Raw genomic sequence first — 12448 nt, 5'->3', positions numbered from 1 at the left:
AATTTTGTTAGCAAATTGTGAAGATATAAATATAGCTCTTGTTCATTGGATAAATTGATTTATCTATTTCCACCAGAGGCCGAACCTTAAGCCCTGAGAGATATATATTGAGAAATATACTGAGATCTATACATATTATTATATTTGAGATTTATGATCTATCAATTGATTATTTTTATGATTTTTGGAAAGGAGATATATAGTGAGATTTTTTAATTGACAAGCAGCAGCAAGTTGATATCTGAGCTGCATAGAATAAATAATGCATAGGATTAATGAATTAAAAGCACATGGTAACGTTTCGTGCTGATATATTTGACCTTGGTGATGTGAATGAAAGTCATACATAATTTTGCTCCTGGGTTTTGGAAGATTTTGTGTTATAAATAGTCACGGATAAGTACAAATTTTGTATTAATTTCATTATTAATTGTTTCTTGATTACGTTTTATCATTTTGTTTTAGATTTTAATTCTTAATTCTATTTTATAAGCCAAACATCGTTTAGAGGTTATTTTGAGGTTAGGTTTTCGAGATTTAAAAATAAACATAGATAGTTTACTTGACTAAAATTATAACCAAATTAAAATCCTATCATTTATAAATCAATTATTATTATTGCAAGTAATATAATTTCTTAGATAGGAAGATGAGCTCAAGTAAAACACCGAAGGTTAATAATAGAAATGTAAACATAGCGAGAGTACTTACGCGTTCCCAAAACCAAAATTCAAAAACGCCAAAACCAAAAACCCCAGTTCTTCAAACTACTTTAGCCGAAAAAGTTGCTCAACTACAAAGTAGCCACACTAATTTAAAAAACCAATTAGAAGTAACTTTAAAAACGTCTGAGGAAGAAAGGTTAGGGATGGTAGAAGAAATTAAATCTTTGGAACTGATTATAAAATTACAAGATGAAGACCATAAAAAAGAAATACTAAATCTAAAAAATCAATGTAGTCTAATGTCGGAGGAAATAAAGAAACTAAAATCTAAATTTGATAATACTAAATGTATGATAGAACCTCCGTCCAAATGCAAAAAAATAGAATCTAACCTAAATGATGGGAAATGCTCTGAAAATGGTCGAAATAAAACGTACAGTGAGGTTTTGAAGACAGCAACCAAAAATATAGCTGAGGGAAATAAAGATAGGAAAGGGAGAGTTCTGCTACTGACGTCCAGTCATGGACGTGATTGCAGTGATCTCCTTGATAAAAGATTAAAAAATAAATTTGATGTCCAATGTTTTTTCAAGCCAAGTGCATCAATTAATGCAGTTGTAGAGTCAGCTAGGGAACAAACTAAAGACTTTGATGAAAATGACTATCTAATTGTACTGGGTGGCTCAAATAATATAAATGAACCTAACTTGAATCATCTTCCTCAAGTAACAGAAAAAATCAAGGAAATTGTGCCACTCAGCAAAAAAACAAACTTAATAATAAGTACTATTCCTAATAGGTTTGATAGGCCAGAATTAAATGAAGCAATCAACTCGACAAACAAATCAATCCATAATACAATCAACAGCCTAAAAAATAAGAATTCTAAACAACTGGGGATTTGTTTTCTAAATGAAAGGCTGAAAAGACATAACTTCACTAATCATGGGTTGCATCTAAATCGATCTGGCAAAGTAATCTTTTGTAATAGATTGGCAGAGCTGATTGAAAGCCGTTTGCAATCCTCTGGTTTAAAAACAGTCAAAAAAACAAATAACGATTTTTTAGTAAATTGGCTCAAAACGGAAAGGGAAATAGCTACAAATGCTAGAGATAGAGTAGCACAAGATGGTAAGGTTTTTAGTATTTATCATCAAAATATTCAGTATCTTCGCAACAAAATTGACAGATTAGAAGTATTTCTTAAACAGGAGGATCCTGACATTGTTATTTTCACAGAGCATGGCTTAAAAATAAAGGAAATAAATCAAGTTAGGATTCCAGGCTATTCACTGAGATCAGAATTTTGTAGAATAGCTCATAGAAGTGGTGGTGTATGTATATTCACTAGCAATGCTAAACATACCCAAACTTATGAACTGGATTTTGTTAAGAGTTTTTCTGTTGAGATGGATTTAGAGGTGACGGGACTAAGGTTAAAAATTGATGATCGATTTGAGGTAGCAGTGTTAGGTATCTATAGGTCACCAAATGGAGACTGGCAAAAATTTTGTGAGCTGCTCCATACACTTTTGGAAATTACAACCGCTCGTTTCACAAATGTTATAGTAGTAGGAGATTTCAATACCGATTTTGCCAGGCAGGATAAAATGACAGAGGATATTAGAGATATTATTAATATGAATAATTTAGAAATTAAGGTCCACGAATATACAAGAGTAACTCGAACTTCACAGACAATTATTGATAATATCCTCACAAATATAGAAGGTTGTAATGTCAGGTTAGGTAGCTCAGATCTATCAGATCATAACTATCAAATTTTAGATGTTAAGTTGCAGGGCCAGAATCCAAGCAGAAAAAAAACTTTTGTGAAAGAAATTCAGCAATATGAGCTAGGAAATATAAATTGTTTGAAGCAGGAACTGCTTCAAGAAAATTGGAGTAGTGTTTATAACAGTTGTAACCTAAATTACAAATATAAGCAATTCATTGATACTCTAAGATTTCACATTAGTGTATGCTGTCCAATAAAAAAAGTCAAAGTAAAAAGTAAATTAAACAAAGTAGATGAATGGATAACTGAAGATATTCTTACTCAAAGAAATATTGTTAGGGAAGCTTATGAGGAATTTAAATTAGTGAGGGATGTTCCGAGTGAAGTCAAATACAAATGTCTAAAGAAAAACTATGCAAAAGAAGTGAGGAAAGCTAAGTGTAAGAAAACAGCTGAAATATTAACAACTAGTACCAATTTTAACTCTGCTGTTTGGGAGGTAATTAATAGAAATAGGAGAGCAGCTCAAAAAGATACAGTTACTAATGTCCCTAGGATAATCGATGAACATGGAATTATATGGATGATAGTATAGACATTTGTAACTTTTTCAATAAGTATTATCAACAGGTTGCATATAATCTCCAAAAGTCACTGAACACTAATACTTATAATACAACTACATTAAATGCTGAGCCAATTGAAAAGGTATTTAAATTTCATCCATTATCAAGAGATGAGTTGTCAAGAATAATAAAAAATTTGAATAACAAAAAAACAGTAGGATTGGATGGGGTCTCAAGCAAAATTTTAAAAGAATGTGAAAATGAATTACTGGACCCTTTATTGCATCTCCTTAATACTTCACTAGAGCAGGGTATTTTCCCTGATGATCTGAAACAAGGAAAAATTTTGCCAATTTTCAAGAGCGGTGATTCTGAAAGAGTTGAAAATTATAGACCCATTAGTATTCTAAATGTAATAAGTAAAATTTTTGAAAGAGTAGTTTTAAATAGGCTATTGATGCACCTGGAAGAAATTAATTTCATATGTGATGAACAGCATGGGTTCCAGAAAGGGAAATCTACTAAGACTGCAATAGTATCCCTTGTTGAAAGACTAATAGATATAATAGATTCAGGTGAGAAGGCAGCCGCAATATTTCTTGATTTATCCAAAGCTTTTGATTGTGTGAACCATAGAATATTATTGGAAATACTAAAAACTGTAGGTGTGAATGGTATAGAACTAAAATGGTTTGAATCATATCTCATAGGTAGAAACCAGTGTGTTGAGCTTACCAAGGTGGATGGGAATGAAATAGTAAAAATTAAATCTCAAAAACTGGAGGTCCAGGCTGGAGTACCTCAAGGCTCAATTCTGGGTCCCTTACTGTTTCTGTTGTATGTGAACCAATTACCAAAAGAGTTAAAAGATCACAGAGCTCTGTTGTTTGCTGATGACACATCGCTTATCTTTAACAATTATTTATTAGATAGTCTAGAAATAAATGCTTTTACTGGAGTACAGTCAATTGTCCAATTCTTGAAGCAAAGGCAATTAACAATAAATAGTAAGAAATGTCAATTCCTACAATTCAAAAGTAAATATAATTCAGTAGAGGATAGAGAAATAAATGTGTTTGTAGAGGAAAATGAATTAGACCAAGAAGAGAAAGTAGCATTCTTGGGAATTTTATTGGACAGGAAATTAACATGGCATCCTTACATTGAGAGGATATGTAATAAGATATCATCTGGAGTATTTGTCCTGCGGCAGCTTGCTAGGCTGAATGATAAAAAACTACTGTTAACTGCTTACCATGGACTTATACTATCTCATATTAGGTATGCTATTTTAGTATGGGGTAATTCATCTCAACAAAATATGGACAGGGTGTTTAAGATTCAAAAGAAGGCACTCAGATGTATAGAGAAAGTGAATAGGTTAGACTCTTGTAGGCCTTTATTTAAAAAGCTTGGTCTATTAACTGTGCCATCTTTGTATGTATATGAAGTTGTAATGCATGTGAAAACGAGTGGTGTGATCCAGAATTCAGATGTTCATGAGTATAATACGCGAAACAGAGCAGATTATCATATAATGGGTCACAATAGTAGGTTATTTGAACAAAAACCAGATTATATTGGTAGGAAATTTTATAACAAGCTACCTCAAATCTTGAAAAGTAATGATGATTTGAAGATTTTCAAAAAACAAATTAAAAAATATTTAGTTGATAGAGCTTTTTATAGTGTACAAGAATTCCTTTCAAACCTAAACTAGGTTGAACTACTTAGTGTTAGAAATATTATGTAATAACATGACTTGTCTTATACTCCATGACTGGAGTCTTTAGGACGTAATCTTAAAAAAAAAAAAAAAAAAAAAAAAAAAAAAAATAAAGAACTAGTGAGCTAATCTGTGATATTTTATTTTTGATATATTTGACAAGCAATATTTTATTATTTTTTCTTATTGCTCTGTATATTTCTATATTTATTTGTTCGTGATATTTTCCTGTACAATATATGTATCAAATTTTTTATGGTGTATCCTTTATTTATTTCCCCACTTCAATGCATGACCAATCTCATATTTATTTATCAAGTTACCAGTATTGAAATATCAAGAAAATTACCATCCGACTTTATTCTTCACCGAATAAGTTGGTTCAGTCAGCGATATTTAGCATTGATAATCAAATCTTTGGAAATAATACGTTCCAGAGATTTTTATAAATTGTCCAAGAGCAGTGAACTGCGGGAGCTCCTGGGCGAGCCTATAAGAATTTTGTCTAAGTTGTATTCTAAGAACCACAACCAGAGTTGTATAATTTTTTACTCATGCTTTACCGACTGCAGCCAAGCCAGGCAAACCGTTATTCACAAAAATAATGTTACACCTTTTAATGTCCTTCAGCGAGTTATCCCAGGAATGAGACCTAGTGCAATCGAATTCTTATATAATAAACCTACTTAGTTCCAAATTTCTTGAGAATCGTTAGAGCAGTTTTCGAGATCCAGTCACATAGACTATATATATATATATATATATTATATATATATATATATATATATATATATATATATATATATATATATATATATATATAAACATAAAAACATATAAACAGAAATTGCTTGTTTGATATATAGTATAGGATAGAACAACGTTCAATGATACCGGTATACTTACATACTTATTCCTTGGCTCCACAACCCATCTAGAGTGTTGTCTCTCCATATTTATCTCTATTTTTATCTTTTCTTCTCTATCCTCTGATACCCATCTGCCTCAAATCAGTTTCAACGTCAACTATCCAACGCATCCTTTAGCTTCCCCTCAATCTTTTTCCTCCTGGATAATTTCTTCGGACGCCATGAGAAGTTTTGTAAAAGCATTGTCAGCAATGCTACACCGCAAACTGCATCCAGCCCAGCACTGAAAAACTTTCTCGCGTTCACTACTCTCATTTCTTTTGAGACAGAAAAGTTTCTAGCATGTCGAGAATTCCATGTTTTCTACTCGAAATGACCCAACACTGATGAACATAATCATCAATAAATTGAAAAATAAGTATAGGTCGAATAAAAATGATTCAGACACCAATAGTAAGAAGACATTCTCCCCGTTATTTTGATAAAATAATTCTCACTTATTACGACATCCCATACAATTTTGAAAGGGGAGTATAATAGATACATATTTCCACTATTTTTTTTATCAAAAAATAACATTCCTTCAACCCTGAAACTTTTTTAGCACTACTGGAATATTATGGATGATATTCTACATCCAATTCTGATGTTGAATTTGTGAAAGTAGCAATTTTTATCACACGATTTGGCAACTCATTTTTCTCTATTCCTTTTTGGGAAACCAATTTTTCTTTCGTAATTGGATGGCCAAGTCTTAACTTATTCTATACAAACTATATTCTGCCAACTTTGCCAGAGTAATGTGGACCAAGGGGTTGACTTTGCAGAGACATACCCAGCCAAGCATGTGGCTTCCCTTGACCTTGAACGTGGATCAGCGTGGTCCGTGGATTGCGTGGGTATTTTTTTTTTGCGGCGTGTACTTTGGGAATACTATTCCAGCTGGAATATCTAGGTTATTGTATAGATCTTGCAGCTCTTTAGTGCGGATCTTATTCATTCTTCATCACTGAAGACAGAGGTTCATTAATTTTTTGGAGTGGTATCTTATTTCTTTCAGTCTTTCCCAGACATTAAGTAAGTTTTCTTCCCTTTGATTTAGTGTACCTTTGATACCAGTATATCAGATGTAACAAGTAGTTCTGTGAACAGTAGACCTCGCGCAGTTATAAACCGCAGCCTCCTCTTATACTGTCCATCAGAGTGAATCCTGTCTGTTGTCCTGTCGTCGAGATAATTATATCAGTGTGAAAACGGCTAATGACTATATTGGGGTTGGTGTATGAAAAATGCTAACATCAAAAGCTAATCTCCTTCAAGACATACTGGCAACAGGACAGCCCAAGTTCAAAGCAGAGAAAGTTCGAGAAACAATAATTATGTTATTTTAGTTATTAATTGCATCCGATATTGCACGCAATCAATAGTTCATTTATTCATTCACAATGGAAACAACGGATTTCCCCAAATATGTCTCCTTAACAATAAACATTGTACAGATACAAATATGAAAAAAGAAAATAATGATAAAAATAATACGAACTTATGAAATAATAAATAATAAAACAAAAATACCACCTAATTCAAAAATGAAAAATACAAAGATTTCAAATAATTATGAAAAAATAAAACAAATTGAGAATTCAAATTCCAAAACTTATAAAAATAAAAGAATATAATAACAAATAATAAACAAGAATTTTATCAATAGAATAAATAACATTTTTATAACTGAACGACGTCCCAAACCATATGCACATCCACACTTATAGGCTACACCAACTATTTATTTGATCAGATCATGCTTACACAAGATTTAAATATCAGGGCACTGAGCTCATAACTCGTTATTTTTATTCATTGATAAACAGAACACAATTCTCTGAAAAGATCGTGTTTATATTTCACAGCTGGCTATACGTCATTTTATGAATTTTTGGGATGCGTATATTATGATTTTTCAAATACTCACTTTTTTACTATCCACAGCTGTTTCAGCCAAGGATGAATTATCTTTTTAATGTCGTTCAGTGAGTTTTCTTGAGGATGAGACCTAGAGCAACCGAATCTTTATATCATAAACCTACTATGTTCCAAATTTAGTGAAAATCGTTAGAGCCGCTTTCGAGATCCGTTAAACATTAATAACCAGATATAAATATAGCCAGATGTAAAAATAACAAGATATATGAATATAGAAATTGCTCGCTTAATATAATAGGATCATCAAATAATGCTTTCCGTTATTTAGCGCGAGAGAACCAGAGGACATCTAGGCGCCCTGACAAGCTGTTGTTATGAGTTCTTTGCATCCTATTCAATAGTGCATAAAAATTGCATTCGATGAGGCATGCAATTTATAGTCTACACAGCTGCTGATTTTTTACCCGGTTACATTGAGATATTGAATTGCATGCGTCATGGCATGCGATTTATAATTCACTCGACAGCTGATTTATGGTGAATAATTCTATAGTCTGATTTTTACGGTAATATTGGCGTATGAAGGAGGTTCCTTTTTCCTTTTATATTATCCTTGAAATGCGAAATTTCCAAAAACCTTGTATATACGTCGACGCGCAATTCAAAAAGGAACATACCTGTCAAATTCCATGAGAATCTATTACCGGTAGGCCTACCGCGTTTCGCCGTAAATGCGCAACATATGAACATTCAAACACTAAGAGGAATGCTAAACCGTCGACTTGAATATATTAGACCTCACTTCGCTCGGACAATAACTGTTCATTCTAGTTCAATCAATCATATTTTATTTGTCAAGAAAATATATTCTTCGATCATTCAATGATAAATTTGCATAATTGAGATTGAATATTTTGTTGATTGATTATATTTCTATATTAAATTAGAAGGCGATCTGAAAGCATTGCAGAACTAGAGAAGGATAGTTCTATTTGTTAAATGATAGACAAGGATAGCAACATTAATGTTAATCGATACTGCTATGATAACCTTACTTTATAGTGAGTGCTGCACGCCATAGCAAAAGTGCCTCTTGAAGAATTTAATTTTTTAAACAATAAGGAATCCGGACTTATGAAATAATAAATAATAAAACAAAAATACCACCTAATTCAAGAATGAAAAATACAAAGATTTCAAATAATTATGAAAAATAAAACAAATTGAGAATTCAAATTCCAAAACTTATAAAAATAAAAGAATATAATAACAAATAATAAACAAGAATTTTATCAATAGAATAAATAACATTTTTATAACTGAACGACGTCCCAAACCATATGCACATCCACACTTATAGGCTACACCAACTATTTATTTGATCAGATCATGCTTACACAAGATTTAAATATCAGGGCACTGAGCTCATAACTCGTTATTTTTATTCATTGATAAACAGAACACAATTCTCTGAAAAGATCGTGTTTATATTTCACAGCTGGCTATACGTCATTTTATGAATTTTTGGGATGCGTATATTATGATTTTTCAAATACTCACTTTTTTACTATCCACAGCTGTTTCAGCCAAGGATGAATTATCTTTTTAATGTCGTTCAGTGAGTTTTCTTGAGGATGAGACCTAGAGCAACCGAATCTTTATATCATAAACCTACTATGTTCCAAATTTAGTGAAAATCGTTAGAGCCGCTTTCGAGATCCGTTAAACATTAATAACCAGATATAAATATAGCCAGATGTAAAAATAACAAGATATATGAATATAGAAATTGCTCGCTTAATATAATAGGATCATCAAATAATGCTTTCCGTTATTTAGCGCGAGAGAACCAGAGGACATCTAGGCGCCCTGACAAGCTGTTGTTATGAGTTCTTTGCATCCTATTCAATAGTGCATAAAAATTGCATTCGATGAGGCATGCAATTTATAGTCTACACAGCTGCTGATTTTTTACCCGGTTACATTGAGATATTGAATTGCATGCGTCATGGCATGCGATTTATAATTCACTCGACAGCTGATTTATGGTGAATAATTCTATAGTCTGATTTTTACGGTAATATTGGCGTATGAAGGAGGTTCCTTTTTCCTTTTATATTATCCTTGAAATGCGAAATTTCCAAAAACCTTGTATATACGTCGACGCGCAATTCAAAAAGGAACATACCTGTCAAATTCCATGAGAATCTATTACCGGTACCGCGTTTCGCCGTAAATGCGCAACATATGAACATTCAAACACTAAGAGGAATGCTAAACCGTCGACTTGAATATATTAGACCTCACTTCGCTCGGACAATAACTGTTCATTCTAGTTCAATCAATCATATTTTATTTGTCAAGAAAATATATTCTTCGATCATTCAATGATAAATTTGCATAATTGAGATTGAATATTTTGTTGATTGATTATATTTCTATATTAAATTAGAAGGCGATCTGAAAGCATTGCAGAACTAGAGAAGGATAGTTCTATTTGTTAAATGATAGACAAGGATAGCAACATTAATGTTAATCGATACTGCTATGATAACCTTACTTTATAGTGAGTGCTGCACGCCATAGCAAAAGTGCCTCTTGAAGAATTTAATTTTTTAAACAATAAGGAATCCGGACTAAATAATATTAAACAATTCTGAATCACAGTGCTAGGGGGATTTCTTGGGACTTGGAAAATGACTCTCTGGGAGGATTCTGTTTATTGAATAAATGAATAGGAGGGTATAATAGGAATACATAATGGGAGGGTATTATCTATTGAATGTTTCAGATTTTATTCAATTTTGGGATCTTGAAACTGTTACTGAGTAGGCTATATACTGCAATCAAAGTAGTAACAAAAAAAACTTGTCCATGGTACATTTATTTTATTCATAGTCTGGGTTGACATGTCAACCATTTTGTCTCTTCAGGGATATAATAAATGGTTTTATGTACCGTACATTATTACATGAAATATTACAAAAGTATGTTATGTGAGAAAATGTTTAATAGAAAAAAATAGGACATCAGTACGGTATTCATTCAAATTTTGACGTTTTGAATATTTGTTTTAATTCTGTAATCTTTCAAAAAGCTTTAAAAAATGTTAAGTTTATTTTTATCTCATTATTTACTCGATTTATATAATTAATTTGTATTATATTTCAAAAATATTCTCTCCACATCAATTTGAAACTATCATTTGAAAATATATGTACTTAGTAACTTCACTGTGATTCTTCTGCTCTGTTTGGCTATTAGCTTTTATTTTGGTAATCTTCGTAAATTTAATTACCATTTAATAAGTTGTTCATATACGGTACAGATTATTTGAGTTCCTTTCTCAAAAATAATGTGGTGGAATGGGTTGGCTACGAGGGATGTTGAGGAGGCCAATCATTATTGTTATTTTAAAAATAGAACCATATGCATTGTAAATGTCATTCTTCTCACAATAAAGAATTTGGACTAAACAATATTGAACACTCTCGAATCACAGCACTTGGGAGAATGATTCAGATAAATACTTCGTTGAACCGTCGGTCCAGTGTGCCTAAAAATCGTTAGGTCATGTCAGAGGCCGTGAAATTGATCAGGTGCTACCTGAAAATTCTTACACTAGACCTGACGGGTCACTCGATATTATTATTGTTATTATTATAATAAATTTTGACAAGTTACATTACAGTAATATATGTTTCTATTTGGGAATGTTTGTGAATCATGTTTATATAATGTAAAAACTGTGTGAATTGAATTGAATTGAATCGCTGCCTTTATTAAAAACCTAGGAGGGCGAAGTTAGGGCGCAGCCGGCCCTCTCTTACACTTAACCCTCCATACAATTCTAAGTTACAACTAAAACAACATCATAAACAATGAACTAAAGTAAAAGAAAACAATAACTTAGAAAATTTACAAGAAAAAAATATATAAATATAATAACTATATTTAATTTTTTATTATATTATAATTATTTATAATTATATATAAATATAATAAGAATAGAAAAAAGAGAAAACTCGAACTCCTTTCGAATTTGAGTACGTAAGGTGGTTATGCAGAAAGGAAGAAGAGAAAAGTGAATACAGTTGAGAATTTTCAGTCCAAATCCATAGATTATTCCGGTAGAAGAAAGGGAAGAAGGGAGAAGAAAGAAAAGAAAAGGAAGAGAGAAAGAAGGAAGAAAGAGAGGAACCACACATACACACACACACACACACACACACACATATATACACTATATAGACTTGAATTACGGGTTAGGGAGCATTCCAGCCGAGTCCACCACTCGGGTGGTGGTGGTCCACCACTGTGTGGTGAGAGAGGAGCTGGATATAGGGATGTTGAGGTGACAGTAACATTAATAGGTACTATATTATTGTTATCAATAAAATCACTGAGTTTTTCCAAATTTAGACCTGCTGAATAGGCCTATTTGTTTTAAATCAAATAGTTGTGTTTGTAAGTAATCTATAATATTCTCTAATAGTCTAATTCACACCTTTTTGAATTATATTTTCCGGCTTATTCTATTCAACTTCCACTCCAACAATTCAATTGTTGTTTACACTTCATTATTTTATATTTTCATTGTATTTTACACTTTTCCTATCATTCTGTTTTCTGTTGGATTTGATGGGTTTGTGTTCACACAATATTTTACTATTGCGATAGCTCATTCTCTTCAATTGTTGTTTACACTTCATTATTTTATATTTTCATTGTATTTTACACTTTTCCTATCATTTTGTTTTCTGTTGGATTTGATGGGTTTGTGTTCACACAATATTCTACTATTGCGATAGCTCATTCAGGTGTTCTCTTATATATATTCCAAAAAATGTTTTATGTTTTTTTTTTAATTATATGTTGATATTTGATTATTTTTATTAATTTTACTTGATTAAATTCACCAGGACCTCCTGAATATCTGGTATTTAGGAGGTCCTGATTCA

The sequence above is a fragment of the Nilaparvata lugens genome, chromosome 4, assembly GCF_014356525.2.
Source record: "Nilaparvata lugens isolate BPH chromosome 4, ASM1435652v1, whole genome shotgun sequence".
NCBI classification, from domain to species: Eukaryota; Metazoa; Arthropoda; class Insecta; order Hemiptera; family Delphacidae; genus Nilaparvata; species Nilaparvata lugens.
Note: the sequence above shows the minus strand (reverse complement) of the source record.